The sequence below is a fragment of the Daucus carota genome, chromosome 9 (genome assembly GCF_001625215.2).
Source record: "Daucus carota subsp. sativus chromosome 9, DH1 v3.0, whole genome shotgun sequence".
NCBI lineage: Eukaryota > Viridiplantae > Streptophyta > Magnoliopsida > Apiales > Apiaceae > Daucus > Daucus carota.
The window spans coordinates 11,473,056-11,489,579 of record NC_030389.2 but is presented as its reverse complement, the minus strand read 5'-3'; the positions used below and the strand labels follow the sequence as shown (position 1 = coordinate 11,489,579).

The 16,524-nt window shown below is 34.8% G+C and overlaps 1 protein-coding gene across 5 annotated transcripts in view; it reads left to right on the top strand.

Moving 5' to 3' along the window:
• Positions 1-7,952: 7,952 nt before the first annotated feature.
• LOC135149304 (uncharacterized) overlaps positions 7,953-16,524 on the top strand; it is a 29,466-nt gene continuing 20,894 nt past the window's right edge. For 2 of the 5 annotated variants that reach the window (XR_010287700.1, XR_010287701.1), the window contains exons 1-3: positions 7,978-9,032; positions 10,857-11,046; positions 11,963-15,379. The gene's annotated coding sequence lies outside the window, so the exon portion shown is untranslated. Of the gene's footprint in view, positions 9,033-10,856; positions 11,047-11,962; positions 15,380-16,524 lie in introns of all 5 variants that reach the window. The other 3 variants (XM_064084707.1, XR_010287699.1, XM_064084708.1) reach the window with 3 other exon arrangements.

Genomic DNA, 16,524 nt, shown 5'->3' with positions numbered 1-16,524 from the left:
TTTTATACGTAAGTGTTGGCTTCCCTTTAATTTTCTTATATATTTTTCGGTGTAAATTCATCTCTTTCTCGCCACCTAATTGTCCGAAAATGTGGGTATAATTTTGAGTATTATGACTAAGAGATATGTGAGATATGATTCTTAATAATGGAAATTATTATTTTCATTGGAATTTGACTCAAATATTATGGCATATATTATTTTGATTTTGTTTCAGATTAATTGATATGGTGTATATCTTGATATATTTTAATCTGATACTGTTTCAGATTATTTATAGAATGGGGTAGCGTGCAGATATTACACCGATTCCGTAATTAATGATATTTAATTATGAAAAAGAGTAGCGCATAACACTCTCTGCACCTATAAATACTCCTATAGATTGTCAGGTTTGTATCACCCAAACACAGTCTCCTCTCTCTATCAATACCAAAACCCTACCTCTCTCTGGTGATAGTTCTTTAACCAAAGAATCAAAGGCTCAGGACAAACCAAAGACTGATAAACCTAAACAGGTCAACATTGGTTTAATGACTCAGAAACAGCTTAAGCATAAGCTCAAGGAGGTTAAGAAAGAAAACATGATTAAGGAACCTAGGAAAAATAGAAATGGGAAGGTAGAAATAAACAAAAGCAATAATTATATGCCTATTCCAAATGCTCATAGGAAAACTTGTCATAATTGTGGTAATCCTAATCATCTTGCTTCTTTTTGCAGGAAGAATAAGGACATAAGTGCTATGTCTCCCAAATCAGAAGTTAAGACTAGGAATACTAGATCTAGACCAGAAAATCCTTGTTTTCATTGTGGTAGTTTATGGCATTCCATCTACACTTGTAAGGAATATGATAGTTTATACTATGACTATTATGAATTGAAACCTTCTTTGAAGAAAAAGATTGATTCTCCTGGTTTAAACTCTGTTAAAAAGTCTGTTAGCACAAACTCTGATTTAAACTCTGATAAATCTTCCGCTGCTAGTGTTAACAAACTCAACAAGAACAAAGGATCCAAGCAAGTCTGGGTCCTTAAAACTAATCATTAGTTGGGTATGTGATTGCAGGGCAACAGGAAAAACATCCTAGTTCTGGACAGTGGATGCTCAGGACACATGACAGAAAATAAAGCCCTGCTATCAGACTTTGTGGAGAAGGCTGGCCCAAATGTTTCTTATGGAGATGGCAACATAGGGAAAACTTTGGGATATGGCAATATCAATCTTGGAAATGTCATCATTCAATCTGTAGCTCTGGTCTCAGGACTTAAGCACAATCTGCTCAGCATAAGTCAAATCTGTGACAGAGGGTATCATGTTGATTTTTTTGAAGAACACTGTGAAGTGGTTAGCAAAAGCACTGGGAAAGTTGTTCTGAAGGGATATAGACATGGGAACATCTATGAAGCCAAGCTCTCTTTAAACTCTGAAAGCTCTGCAATCTGTCTAATTGGCAGAGCTAGTATTGAAGAAAGCTGGAACTGGCACAAGAAACTATCTCACCTGAACTTCAACAATATAAATGAGTTAGTGAAGAAAGATCTTGTGAGAGGACTTCCCAAATCAGTTTTCACTCCAGATGGACTCTGTGACTCCTGTCAGAAGGCAAAACAGAGGAAATCCTCATTCAAAAGTAAAACTGAGTCCTCAATTCTTGAGCCATATCATCTGCTCCATGTTGATCTTTTTGGACCAGTAAATATAATGTCCATTGCAAAGAAAAGATATACTCTGGTCATTGTTGATGAATTTACCAGATATACTTGGGTCTATTTTCTACACAGCAAGGATGAGACATCATCTCTTTTAATTGAGCATGTCACACAACTGGACAAAATTTCCAAAGAAGCAGTCAAGATCATCAGAAGTGATAATGGCACTGAGTTCAAGAATTCTAAGATGGAAGAGTTCTATAAAGCAAATGGAATTAAGCAGGAATTTTCAGCACCTGGAACACCTCAGCAAAATGGTGTTGTGGAACGAAAGAACAGAACTCTGATTGAAGCTGCTAGAACCATGTTGGAGGAAGCAAAGTTACCAACTTACTTCTAGGCTGAAGCTGTGCAAACTGCTTGTTTCACACAGAATGCAACTCTGATAAATAAGCATGGGAAAACTCCATTTGAGATGGTCAAAGGCAGAAAACCAAATCTCAAATACTTCCACATATTTGGGTGTAAATGCTTTGTTCTGAAAAATCATCCTGAACAGTTGACCAAATTTGATTTAAAAGCTGATGAAGGAATTTTTGTTGGCTATCCTCTGTCAACAAAAGCCTTCAGAGTTTACAATCTGAGAACAAGGGTAATCATGGAATCCATTCATGTATCCTTTGATGATAAGAAAATTACTGGAATGGAAGATTTTGCTGACCATGAGCAACTGAGATTTGAAGATGAAGATGCATTCTCTGACTCCATAAACTCTGACTCTGAGATCATATCAGAGTATGTCACTCCAACTCACCAACCTCAAGCACATGTTGAGGGGGAGCACTCTCACAATGAAAATCTGGATGAAAATGTTGACGACTCAGCAGAAAACACAAACTCTGATACTGACTCCTCAAACTCTGATCATTCTACAGCAGAGAATCATGAGAACACATCTTCAGGGGGAGCATCAGAAACTCAGAATACTCATGGAGATAGCATGAATAATGGGGGAGAGGCATCAGAAACTCAGAATCAGAATCAGAATGACACTGGAAACAGCATGGATTATGGGGGAGGATCTAGTTCCAGAAGTCAACTGCCACATGAAAGGAAATGGACAAAGTCTCACACACCAGATCTGATAATTGGAGATCCAGATGCTGGAGTACAAACCAGAACTGCAACAGCAAATGAATGCTTATTTCACTCATTTTTATCTCAGACAGAACCAAAGAAAGTGGAAGAAGCCTTAAAGGATGCAGATTGGGTAACAGCAATGCAGGAGGAGTTAAATGAATTTGAGAGAAACAAAGTCTGGACATTAGTACCAAGACCAAAGAACAGATCAATAGTTGGTACCAAATGGGTGTTCAGAAACAAGACAGACAGTGATGGAATAATCACCAGAAATAAAGCCAGACTGGTAGCCAAGGGATATTCTCAACAAGAAGGAATTGACTATGATGAGACCTTTGCCCCAGTTGCCAGATTAGAAGCAATCAGAATTTTTTTGGCCTATGCAGCACACAAGAAATTCAAGGTTTTTCAAATGGATGTGAAAAGTGCCTTTCTAAATGGAGAGCTGGAGGAAGAAGTATACGTTGAACAACCTCCAGGTTTTGTAGATTCAAAATTTCCAGATCATGTCTACAGACTGGATAAGGCACTGTATGGACTAAAGCAAGCACCAAGAGCATGGTATGAAACTCTGGCTCAATTCCTCTTGGACAGTGGTTTCAACAGAGGTACAATAGACAAAACTCTGTTTTATCTCAACCATGGTAATGACCTGCTTTTAGTTCAAGTTTATGTAGATGATATCATTTTTGGATCTACTAATCCTAAACTCTGTGAGAGATTCTCAAAGCTTATGCAGTCTAGATATCAGATGAGTATGATGGGAGAGATGAGCTATTTTCAGGGACTGCAAGTTAAACAGACTGATGAGGGAATTTTCATTAATCAGTCTAAATATACCAGAAATCTGCTAACAAAATTTGGTATGCAGGATAGTTCAGCTGCCACTACTCCCATGGCCACAGCCACCAAGTTAGATAAAGATACTGGATCACCAGTAGAAATTACTAACTACAGAGGTATGATAGGCTCACTTCTATATCTCACTGCTAGTAGACCTGATATCATGTTTGCTACCTGTCTCTGTGCAAGATTTCAAGCAGATCCAAGAGAACCACATCTGATAGCAGTCAAAAGGATTTTCAAATATCTCAAGGGTACAGTTGAGATGGGACTCTGGTATCCCAGAGAATCAGACTTTACACTGATTGGTTACTCTGATGCAGATTTTGCAGGATGCAAAATAGACAGAAAGAGCACAAGTGGGAGTTGTCAATTTCTTGGAGGAAGACTGGTGTCTTGGTTCAGCAAGAAACAAAAATCAATTTCCACATCCACTGCAGAGGCAGAGTATATTGCTGCAGGAAGCTGCTGTGCTCAGATTTTATGGATGAAAAATCAATTGTTGGACTATGGTTTATCTCTTACTCAAATCCCTATTTACTGTGATAACCAAAGTGCTATTGCCATGACAGGAAATCCAGTACAGCATTCCATGACCAAGCATATCAGTATAAGATATCATTTCATCAGAGAACATGTGATGGAAAGAACAGTAGAACTTCACTTTGTTCCAAAAGATCAGCAGTTGGCAGATATCTTCACCAAACCTTTGGCTGAAGCAACATTCACCAGACTTGTAAACGAATTAGGGATGATCTCTGGTCCTCTCTAAACTCTGTTACATTCCTTCATAAGATATCTGTTATTAATCTCTTTTATTAACTTGAACTACAACTGCATCTGTTATTCTCTGATTCTCTGATCTAAACTCTGATGATTATGCACTGATATGACAAACTCTGATATTTATACTCTGACCCGACAAACTCTGATGACATGAAATTTTTACTGATAAATGACATTCCTGTGAAGAATATGTTGCAAATACTTGAATTAGATCATGAAAACCTCTAAAGTCTGATTTTTGTGACATTACATATGTGGAAATCTATGTTACACAAAACATGATTTAAATTTGTTACTTAGACTGCCTTACTTCTTAAATATTAGATAAGCACTCAGTGAAGAACTTACTTTACTCCCCTTATGAGCTAAGAGTGATTAGGTCTCAGATATGGATCACAAATTTGTCTCTTCTCAACAAACAAAAAAAAAAGAAAAATTATCTCAGGTACTCCTTTGAGATCTTAGAAATTCTGTGAGAGGAAAGATCCAAGTGCACTGCTGGTATTAAGCAGAGGCATCAGAAAAATCGTATTTTTCTTGGAGACCTTTCGCAATCTCTGATTACTGGAGAAATACACTGAGAAAATAAAAATCTGATGAAGGTTATGACTCACTTACCATGAGAAGTTTCCTTTCAAAAGATAAATGATATAGAAAAGAGAAGAAAACTTAAACTCTGATCCATATTGTGAGAAACTCGGCTTATGAGATGGTTAAAACATCTTCTGTACATCTGATTCTCTCTAATATTATTTAAGAAATTTGTCAATCTCTGTTACAATTAGAGGAATCATGTCAACACACACCTTTCACTCCACATCTGTGATTAACAACTTTTAAGACATCGAGTGATTTTCGATTAAATTCAAATAATCGTTTGCAAACTCTGAGGAATAATTGTTATTCAGACTTTCACTGTTTATGTCTCATCAGTACAAAATTTCATGAACAATCTCTGTTTTGTCTCATAATCTGCCATTTATTTAAACTCTGGTCAATGGTCAATCATCTGATTCAATTCGGAGTTTAAAATAAATGATTTTTGGTCACGAGAATATTAGAATTAATTGTCAAACGGTACAAAATCCATTTGAATTCCTGAGTGGAGAAAAACACGGTGAATAATTGTGTTTTCTCGGTAATTGTTGCACTGTAATACATATTCACACTCCACTACACGCTTGTCATGATTACATCTCCACTACCTCATTTTCTGACCGTTAGACATCTGCCACGTGTCCCACTAACACCGAGAGTCAGTACATCGTGTATACACACATATATATCGTTTTTGAAAATTTCTTTTCACTTTTTACACACGATATTTTACTGTCTCTCTCTCTCTCAAACTCTCTTCTCATTTTATCACCAGCATTTCATCAAACACCTTATCTGCACTAACTTAAACTCTCATTTTCTTTCAGAAATCATGTCGACAACAGCTTTTGAGTTCAATGGAGCGAAGTTTGTCACCAACAACTACGCTGCCATACTAGATAACGATGAAGCCCCCAAAGAGTTTCATCTTATTCAGGATTTCTTGGCTCACAGTGAGCTAATGTATGCTCTGACTCAGCCGGAGTCCATCTCTCCTTCTCAGGTTCTCACCTTCTGGAGGACTGCCAATTATGATGATGGGGTGACCATGGCTCTCCATCTCTGACCTATGAGTATGAGGGTCAGGAGTATTTTGTCTCTCCAGCTACAGTCAGGAAGGCTCTTCATCTTCCTGATCAGAAGAAGTTTGATTCTCCAGTCCCTACTCAAACTCTGAGGGACATGATGGGTTTCTTTGGGTACACAGCAAGTACTGACAAAATGGGTGAGCTAAAGCGTCCAAACCTCTGCAAGGAATGGAGCTTTTTCTATGACTGCATCACAAGAGCATTTGGAAACAAGTGCAGTAACTTCGATGCTATTCCTATATTCAGCCAACCGATCGGGTACTCTCTAATTCATAACCTTAAACTTGATCTTGCTACATTGATACTGCGTTTTATTGGAGATAGAAGAAAAGAGAATATGAACATTGTATATTATGCTAGATTTTGTCAGCTTATATTCTCTTACTGTTTTCCTGATGTACCCATCCCTGAAACTGGTAATGAATTGCCCTTTAAGATCACCAAACGTGCCTTTACTGATCTTATTAAGAAGGATAGTAAGAAACCAAATGTGCTTGTGTTTGCTATTCCTGTGACTGTACAAGATAATTTAGGGGTAGCTCTGCCTGATAAGTATGCCCCATTATTCTCTGATGAGAATATACCACAGCCTCCCCCTTCTACTGTTGATCCAGAACCAGTCCCAACCTCTGGTCCTTCCAAAAAGGGGCCAGTTGTAAAATCTACTCCAGCACTAACCTCTGGTCCTTCCCAACAAGGGCTAGTTGAAACATCTTCACCTAAAAGGGTTCTCAGGTCCACTAAATCCCCAACCAAATCCTCCCCACCTCCCAGAAAAAGAAGATTTCTGCAGAAAATATCAGACTCTGACTCTGATGAAGCACCTCCACCTCCTCCACCAGCAAAGAAACCAAGAAAGAAAATCAAGCCAACCACAATCACTGACCTGACTGTTGAGCCACCTCAGTCAGAGGATCCCACACAAGCCTTGATTCCATTCTCTGATCAACCCTTAGGTGCAGAGCCAGTCATGATTGAACCTCTTTATGCAATTCCACTTGACACAATGACAGTTGATACACAAATGTTAGAATCATTCTCTGAGCACAATGATCAACCAGCAGTGACAAAATCTGATGAAGGGTTGAAGTTGAATCAGGAATCTCTGATTCAACATGAAAATATATTTGCAGCTGATACTACAGTGTCAGAAAAAGCTTCTGATGTCCCAAGTCAATCAGAAGATGCACAGATAGAGATGGTCCTGTAGATGATTCAAGACTCTTTGCTTCAACCTGAAGAAATTGATGCAGCTCCTGCTCAGGAGATTACTACAGCTGCAAATTCTGATGCAGCAACTGAAGCTCTGGCATCACATACTCTGAGTATTTTTGCTGATGAAAATGAAGATGATGATGCAACAGAAGTTGTAACATCCCAGATTTTCAGAATTTGTTTATTAATATAGAAATAAGTTTTTGAATATTATTATTGGCCTTAATTGATTTTGTTTCTGATAAGGTGAATGGTTTGTGTAGTATGAGTATAATTGTGATGTGGAAATATAAGGTTTAAACAGATTATGCCTTCTTCTTCTGTGATTTCGTATATTTTAGTGACCCGGATTTTTCAAAAATTGTTTATCGTTATGAAAGTTATTTTCTTAGAAAGAAAGGAATAAAGTTTAATATTTTATTCCAGTTTAATGTGTTTTCAAAATAGTATAATTGAATTCCGGGTTATTGTATTATTGATACGGGGACTGTCTTTTCAAATTTTATTTCATATAATTGATTTTTTTTAAAGATTTAAAAGATTGCTATTGTTACATGGCTAGGTGCTGCATGTGAATTGCGAGTTTAATTAGTTATAATAAATAAATGTGAATATTGTATGAATTTTGGTGTAAATTGATTTTCTGTAATTGGTATTTATACGTGTTAGAACTGTGAGTTTAATTATTGATATTATCAGAATGAGCCAGATATTATTTAGATATTTTCAAATGATTTATATATGGAATTATGAATATCCTTTCAAAACTCATTTCGAATACAGAGATTTGTCATGCAAGTTAGATGGTTGATATGTGAATATATGTATTACATGATTAAGTGTTACGTGTGTAATGGTCATGTAACCAGTTATGGTTATTTACGAATATTACTTGAATATTTGGTAAATTATTTGATAACTAGTTTTCTATTTTGGTTACTTATATATGTTGCAATCGCGAGTTTTTAATTTTTATATTCTCAGAATAAAATATGGTACATTTGGGTATTTTCATAATGATTTATGAATAATATGTGATATTTATATGAATATTTGTGAGGTTTGTGTTATCGGGTTTATTAAATTGACTGCTCATATGTGTTCGGATTCGAGATATTTCAATTTTGATATGATCAGGATAAAATATAGTTTATTTAGATATGTTCATATCGATTTTTGGATTGCTATGTGATTTTATAATCGATTTATGAATTTAATTTTGTTTAATCATTAATTATATTTAAATAGTTATTTAACAATTTAAACCCCGTGGGCGTTCGGGAGAATTTCGCCATTAGGCTATTTGGGACATTCTGAGCATTTCTCGTGTTTTAACTTTTTCAATCCGGAGTACGGTTTGCCCTGTAAATGATCCGGTACGATTTTGCTAATATTTTTAAAGTTAATAATTATCTGGTTGTCTCGTAACGCGTGAAGCATATTCCAGGAATATTCCAAAGCATATTCAAGGAATATTCTCTTATCTTCTTCTATAAATATCCTTTACCAGTTTATTTCGCACGTACAATCATTTCGTCCGTTTCTCTGCACGAATACCGAGAGAAGACGAACGGGTGTTCTTCGTGTTCTTCATATTCAAACGAGGATTTGAAGGCGTTATTGGAATCCGATGGAGGCGTATAAATAGTCAAAACGAAGCTCTCGACGCGTAGAATCTATTGTAGTCATCAATATCAGCGCTGAATCGACAGGTTTTTGCTAAATAAGCTTTTTAAATTCGAATTATATTATCTCAAAAGATGAATTTTCGTAAATGATATTGTTTGATTGATTTGATGATTCCATGTTGTAGAGCATCTCCTGCCATTCGTTTTCATATATTATATGTCGATTTTTGACTTCCGTAACATATAGAAATAAGGGTTTGATTCTTGAGATGTGTTCTTGGATGTTCTTGAGGTGTTCTTGAAGCTTTTCAATTGAAATTAGGCGTTTGTTATCTAGTGATTCTGGGGACAATTGCTTGATACCATCATGTTTATTAGCTTACAAGGAGTCGTTTCTAGTGTAAACATTTTGTGTGGGTTGTCGTATGTGGCCTCGCCGGAGGTTGAAATGAAGCTCGCCGCCGGCGAACTTCGGCTTCAATTTCCGGCCATGATTGAGGTCCGTTGAGTGATCTGATGCTACGAGCGTGTTTAGGACGGTTTGGTTTGCTAATCTGGAGTTTGTGGGAGCTCGGGGAGGCCGGGAACAAGTTTTCCGGCGAGTTAGTATGGTGGCCGACGGTAAATTGCTGTTTGGTCACCGAAGTTATGAAGGTGGTGAAGTTGTTGTACCCAAGTTTTGAATCTTACGAAACACCCCCTGTAACTTTTGAAAGTTACACTTTAAACCCTGGCCGAAAACTTTCAAAAGTTTACAAAATAAACCTTTTGATTTAATTTTCTAAAATTGTTTTATTTAATTATTTTAAATTCCAAAAATAATTTTTAATTATTTCTTTATTCAAAAATAAATCTAAATTAGTTTCTTAATTAATTTTAATTAGTAATTAATTATTTTAATTGGTCAATTAATTTAAATATTAATTGATTAATTAATTTAGTTAATTATTAATTGATTTTAATTGATTAATTAATTAGATTTAATTGTTCCTTTTAATTTAAAAATTCCGAAAAATAGTTTCGAGCTTTGAATTATTTTTCTAAAATATGTTCGAGGCTCGTTAATTGATTTCAAATAATTTTGGACCCGATCTTGAGCAATCGGACTTGATTATTTATTCAAAAATGGATTCTTTTACCCGTTTTAATTCCGAAAAATGTCTAGAAATTCCAGAAAATTCCTGAAAAATCATTTTTAACCTGAGACTTGATTTGACATCAATTGGGATGAGAGACCTTATATGAAAAATATTGTCTGCTATCTGTTTGATATGTTATGTGCCAATAGGAGAGTTAGAAAACGGTTTTGCTTATAACTTTTGATCGGTAATTCAGAATGGAGTGAAACGAAAAAGAGATTAAAGCTTATAAAGCCTATTTTAATATGACATAATAATATGGTGGAGTATAGAATGTGAATAATTGTTGTTAAATGTATAGAATATGATTATATGTGATCTAATTGCTATTAAATGATAATTGCATGGACTATCTGATTGTTCTAGTATTACATACATGTGATAAATGATTGAATGACATAGTGTCGTGTCTTGATAGATGTCGGATAAAAGCATATGGATTATAGTGATTGGATTTGGTGGGTTGGTTGTTGGTTGAAGTAGGTTAACAGGTGGATAGTCTAATAAATAGACGAGACGATGTCGGATTTTCGATAAGATTTATATGATATTTAATTGATAATATGTTATGTGAAATATGATTAGACTATATGGTAGAGTCAAAGCATGATTATGTGTTAAGTGATATTTGACGAGTTTAAAGAGTTGTATAAGTGGGTATCGATATACGTGATATGTGTATGCGATAGGTTATGCTACCGAATTGATAAGTAGAAATAAGAATCAATAGATTATTTAGTGATAATGGTAGTATCTTATTCTCGTAAAGGGTTTGGACGAGACGGATACGATCGAAGACGTTCAGAAGATCAAACGATGTTACAAAGCGAATAAGGAACGAATCGAGTAAACGAAGCAGTGTGGCGAATAGAGTATAGCCAAAGATGGTCTAGAGACTATGCATAGAGTGTGAAAGTGGAAAGATGAGATTGAGATATGAGACTGGAGTCGGATTTAAGGCAAGTTTTCCTAAATCCTTCCTCAGATTATATTGCATGTTCTGATTATTCTGTTAAGATTATGATATTGTTTATACTGAAACCCTTCTCAATTAAACTCTTACTTCTGAGCATGAAACCGTGATTGTTTTCTTCTTCCAAGTTTTGAAAAGCCAAACACCTAATTATTCTTAATTGCTATTACAAGTATTCTGATCCATTCTTTCCAATCCTCAAGATTTTATAAATATCAGCTTTACAAATTAATTCGAAGTTCAGACCGTCATTGAAGCATGGGTTGCTCAGTGATAGTTAGAACCTAGAATGAGTTGGGATCTTCTTGATTATTCAACCCGCCATTGTCATGCTGGTTTAGCAGGCTAAATTCAGTTGCTTAGCCGATAATGAAGGATACTGAATAATTAGGAATTTCCTGAACTATGATTTATCAAAAGACAGACTGTGGTTTATGAAATGTTGATCCTCAAAAGTTGATTTGGAATATTTCCGTTGTTGATAATGATTATGATTCTGTTCTGCTGATTGAATTGTCTATTGATTTCAATTGTTAGAATTGGATTAGTTTTTATAAAATATGTGGACCAGATTCGTGGTCAGACCAGATTCGTGGTCAATTATAGGCCAATGTGTGCCTTGGATCCAGTATAGAGAACAGGGCTGTGTGCCATGTTCGGGGTTAGTGCGTGACTGATCAGCAGCCTAACCTTTGGTTTTTAAGTAAAAATGTGATGAATCCAATTCGACAATTCTTCTGTAAGTTTGAATTCTGATTTCAATTGCTGATAAGAATTGTGAAGTTTTCAATTACATATTCTGAACTTGTGAACCCTGATAAGATATTTCAGGACTATTGTTGCTTATATACACTTGCTGAGCATTGTTGCTCACCCTTGCTATTCCTTTTTAACCATTTCAGAAAAGCTTAGAGATGAATTGCTTGATTGAGATTGCGAGTATGGCTAAGGCTAGTCGAGGAATCAGAGTATAGAGTATCCAGAGGACAAGTGGAAATGTTCAGGGAAATTGTCAAGGTTGGTTCTAGATAGAATTGTTGAGATTCAGTTGTAATCATAATTTAAATAGATTGGCAGTGATTCTTCTCATCGAAGATGATCTGAGGTTGTAAGACATTGTTTATTTATAGTGGTTGATTCTAATTTCAATACTGTAACCTGGATGCGATCCTGTTTTTAGGGGGTTAAAGTGTGTTCTTTAAAATCTTTTACTAAAGTCTTCAAGCTTTAAATCCTTTGATTTTTATTACTTTTTTTTTAAAAAAAATACAGGTTTTCAAAAGTGTTTAAAATGGTTTTGTGTGGTGATGTCAGAATCCAGACCCCCGGATTCTCGGGCTGTCACAGTTGGTATCAGAGCAACAGGTTATAAGTTATTGAAATTAGAATATAGGTTGTCATTATAAGTTTATAGAGAAGAAGTGTTCAGTGACCTCATATAGAGGTATTGTGAGACTGTCTGGGGATAGTCTAGAGAGGTAATCGGAATAGAATCTAGATAGTTAAATTAAGTTGAGGGTACATGTTTAGATGGATCATGGTTCCTAAGTCTAGACACTTGGTTTCTAGTATGGGGACTGATTAAGATAGTGAATTGTGATAAGGGTCAGAGTCAGACCTAGTCAAAAGAGTATTAATAATGAATGATTAAGTTAAGAATGATAAAGATGCATGGTTTGGAGTATTCTGACCATGTTACATATTTGAAAGTGGTTTATCGTTTGAATTGAGATGTAGAAGAATGGGTGTTGAATATGAGATATTGTGAATTAGAAAGAGAGTTTTGTAGATAGATGTGAAGTGAATGATAGAGAGTATGTGGAATTGAGTTTAATTATTAGAAGTGATATTGTGAGTAAGATAGAACGTTAGTCTTCAGCGACGACGCTTCAAGCTAACCGGGATTTCATCTACTATCAAGATGAGCCAGCTTCATTGCGAATGATAATGTCTGCAAGGAATCTTACGAGACTATCACGAGCGAGAACGTCGAGAAGAGGACATACCTTGAACAACGGCTTATGGGAGCAGAGCAAGAATTTGAGAAGACCTTGGCAATATCTTTCTTCAATAAAAACTTATTTTAATTCTTCTCATCATCATTAAGTCCTTATTGGGATATCTTTTCTACAAAAGTTTTGATAAATGAGATTTCTTATTTCTCGAATGACGAGAAAACATTGGTATTGATTATTGATATTGGTATTGATTCTTGGTGTGTGATAAAGGTTATTGTGAGAAGACAATGATATTTCTTGATATTCCTTGACATTCCGTAATATTCTTTGATATACCTTGATATCTCTTGATATTCTTGAGTATTCTTTGAGATTCCTTGGTATCCCTTCCATCTGATTGGGATGAACAACCCTATTTATAGGGGACACAAGGTATACCTGTCTGTGTGATAGGAGTTGGATGGGACGCCATCACTTGTGTGTGTTGTGATTACAAGAAGGTTAACGACCTTTAGTAGTGTCTAATATGGGCACGCAACACTAAGTTCGTTTGATCATAGTGATCTCTCAGTCACTCTCTTATTCGAACATGACCTATTGTGAAAACATTTTGTTCCATTCTAAATCCTTAAAGATTGATCCTAAGAACTGAACTCTATAATTGTGAAAGTTTTGATATTCTTATTTATAAGGTCAAAGGTATGCCAAGGTCGATTAAAGGTGGGGGATGATAGTATGAAGCGTGTACATTTTCGTTCTCTTCGCGGATTCTGAGGACAGAATCCTTATAAGGAGGGTAGAATGTAACATCCCAGATTTTCAGAATTTGTTTATTAATATAGAAATAAGTTTTTGAATATTATTATTGGCCTTAATTGATTTTGTTTCTGATAAGGTGAATGGTTTGTGTAGTATGAGTATAATTGTGATGTGGAAATATAAGGTTTAAACAGATTATGCCTTCTTCTTCTGTGATTTCGTATATTTTAGTGACCCGGATTTTTCAAAAATTGTTTATCGTTATGAAAGTTATTTTCTTAGAAAGAAAGGAATAAAGTTTAATATTTTATTCCAGTTTAATGTGTTTTCAAAATAGTATAATTGAATTCCGGGTTATTGTATTATTGATACGGGGACTGTCTTTTCAAATTTTATTTCATATAATTGATTTTTTTTAAAGATTTAAAAGATTGCTATTGTTACATGGCTAGGTGCTGCATGTGAATTGCGAGTTTAATTAGTTATAATAAATAAATGTGAATATTGCATGAATTTTGGTGTAAATTGATTTTCTGTAATTGGTATTTATACGTGTTAGAACTGTGAGTTTAATTATTGATATTATCAGAATGAGCCAGATATTATTTAGATATTTTCAAATGATTTATATATGGAATTATGAATATCCTTTCAAAACTCATTTCGAATACAGAGATTTGTCATGCAAGTTAGATGGTTGATATGTGAATATATGTATTACATGATTAAGTGTTACGTGTGTAATGGTCATGTAACCAGTTATGGTTATTTACGAATATTACTTGAATATTTGGTAAATTATTTGATAACTAGTTTTCTATTTTGGTTACTTATATATGTTGCAATCGCGAGTTTTTAATTTTTATATTCTCAGAATAAAATATGGTACATTTGGGTATTTTCATAATGATTTATGAATAATATGTGATATTTATATGAATATTTGTGAGGTTTGTGTTATCGGGTTTATTAAATTGACTGCTCATATGTGTTCGGATTCGAGATATTTCAATTTTGATATGATCAGGATAAAATATAGTTTATTTAGATATGTTCATATCGATTTTTGGATTGCTATGTGATTTTATAATCGATTTATGAATTTAATTTTGTTTAATCATTAATTATATTTAAATAGTTATTTAACAATTTAAACCCCGTGGGCGTTCGGGAGAATTTCGCCATTAGGCTATTTGGGACATTCTGAGCATTTCTCGTGTTTTAACTTTTTCAATCCGGAGTACGGTTTGCCCTGTAAATGATCCGGTACGATTTTGCTAATATTTTTAAAGTTAATAATTATCTGGTTGTCTCGTAACGCGTGAAGCATATTCCAGGAATATTCCAAAGCATATTCAAGGAATATTCTCTTATCTTCTTCTATAAATATCCTTTACCAGTTTATTTCGCACGTACAATCATTTCGTCCGTTTCTCTGCACGAATACCGAGAGAAGACGAACGGGTGTTCTTCGTGTTCTTCATATTCAAACGAGGATTTGAAGGCGTTATTGGAATCCGATGGAGGCGTATAAATAGTCAAAACGAAGCTCTCGACGCGTAGAATCTATTGTAGTCATCAATATCAGCGCTGAATCGACAGGTTTTTGCTAAATAAGCTTTTTAAATTCGAATTATATTATCTCAAAAGATGAATTTTCGTAAATGATATTGTTTGATTGATTTGATGATTCCATGTTGTAGAGCATCTCCTGCCATTCGTTTTCATATATTATATGTCGATTTTTGACTTCCGTAACATATAGAAATAAGGGTTTGATTCTTGAGATGTGTTCTTGGATGTTCTTGAGGTGTTCTTGAAGCTTTTCAATTGAAATTAGGCGTTTGTTATCTAGTGATTCTGGGGACAATTGCTTGATACCATCATGTTTATTAGCTTACAAGGAGTCGTTTCTAGTGTAAACATTTTGTGTGGGTTGTCGTATGTGGCCTCGCCGGAGGTTGAAATGAAGCTCGCCGCCGGCGAACTTCGGCTTCAATTTCCGGCCATGATTGAGGTCCGTTGAGTGATCTGATGCTACGAGCGTGTTTAGGACGGTTTGGTTTGCTAATCTGGAGTTTGTGGGAGCTCGGGGAGGCCGGGAACAAGTTTTCCGGCGAGTTAGTATGGTGGCCGACGGTAAATTGCTGTTTGGTCACCGAAGTTATGAAGGTGGTGAAGTTGTTGTACCCAAGTTTTGAATCTTACGAAACACCCCCTGTAACTTTTGAAAGTTACACTTTAAACCCTGGCCGAAAACTTTCAAAAGTTTACAAAATAAACCTTTTGATTTAATTTTCTAAAATTGTTTTATTTAATTATTTTAAATTCCAAAAATAATTTTTAATTATTTCTTTATTCAAAAATAAATCTAAATTAGTTTCTTAATTAATTTTAATTAGTAATTAATTATTTTAATTGGTCAATTAATTTAAATATTAATTGATTAATTAATTTAGTTAATTATTAATTGATTTTAATTGATTAATTAATTAGATTTAATTGTTCCTTTTAATTTAAAAATTCCGAAAAATAGTTTCGAGCTTTGAATTATTTTTCTAAAATATGTTCGAGGCTCGTTAATTGATTTCAAATAATTTTGGACCCGATCTTGAGCAATCGGACTTGATTATTTATTCAAAAATGGATTCTTTTACCCGTTTTAATTCCGAAAAATGTCTAGAAATTCCAGAAAATTCCTGAAAAATCATTTTTAACCTGAGACTTGATTTGACATCAATTGGGAT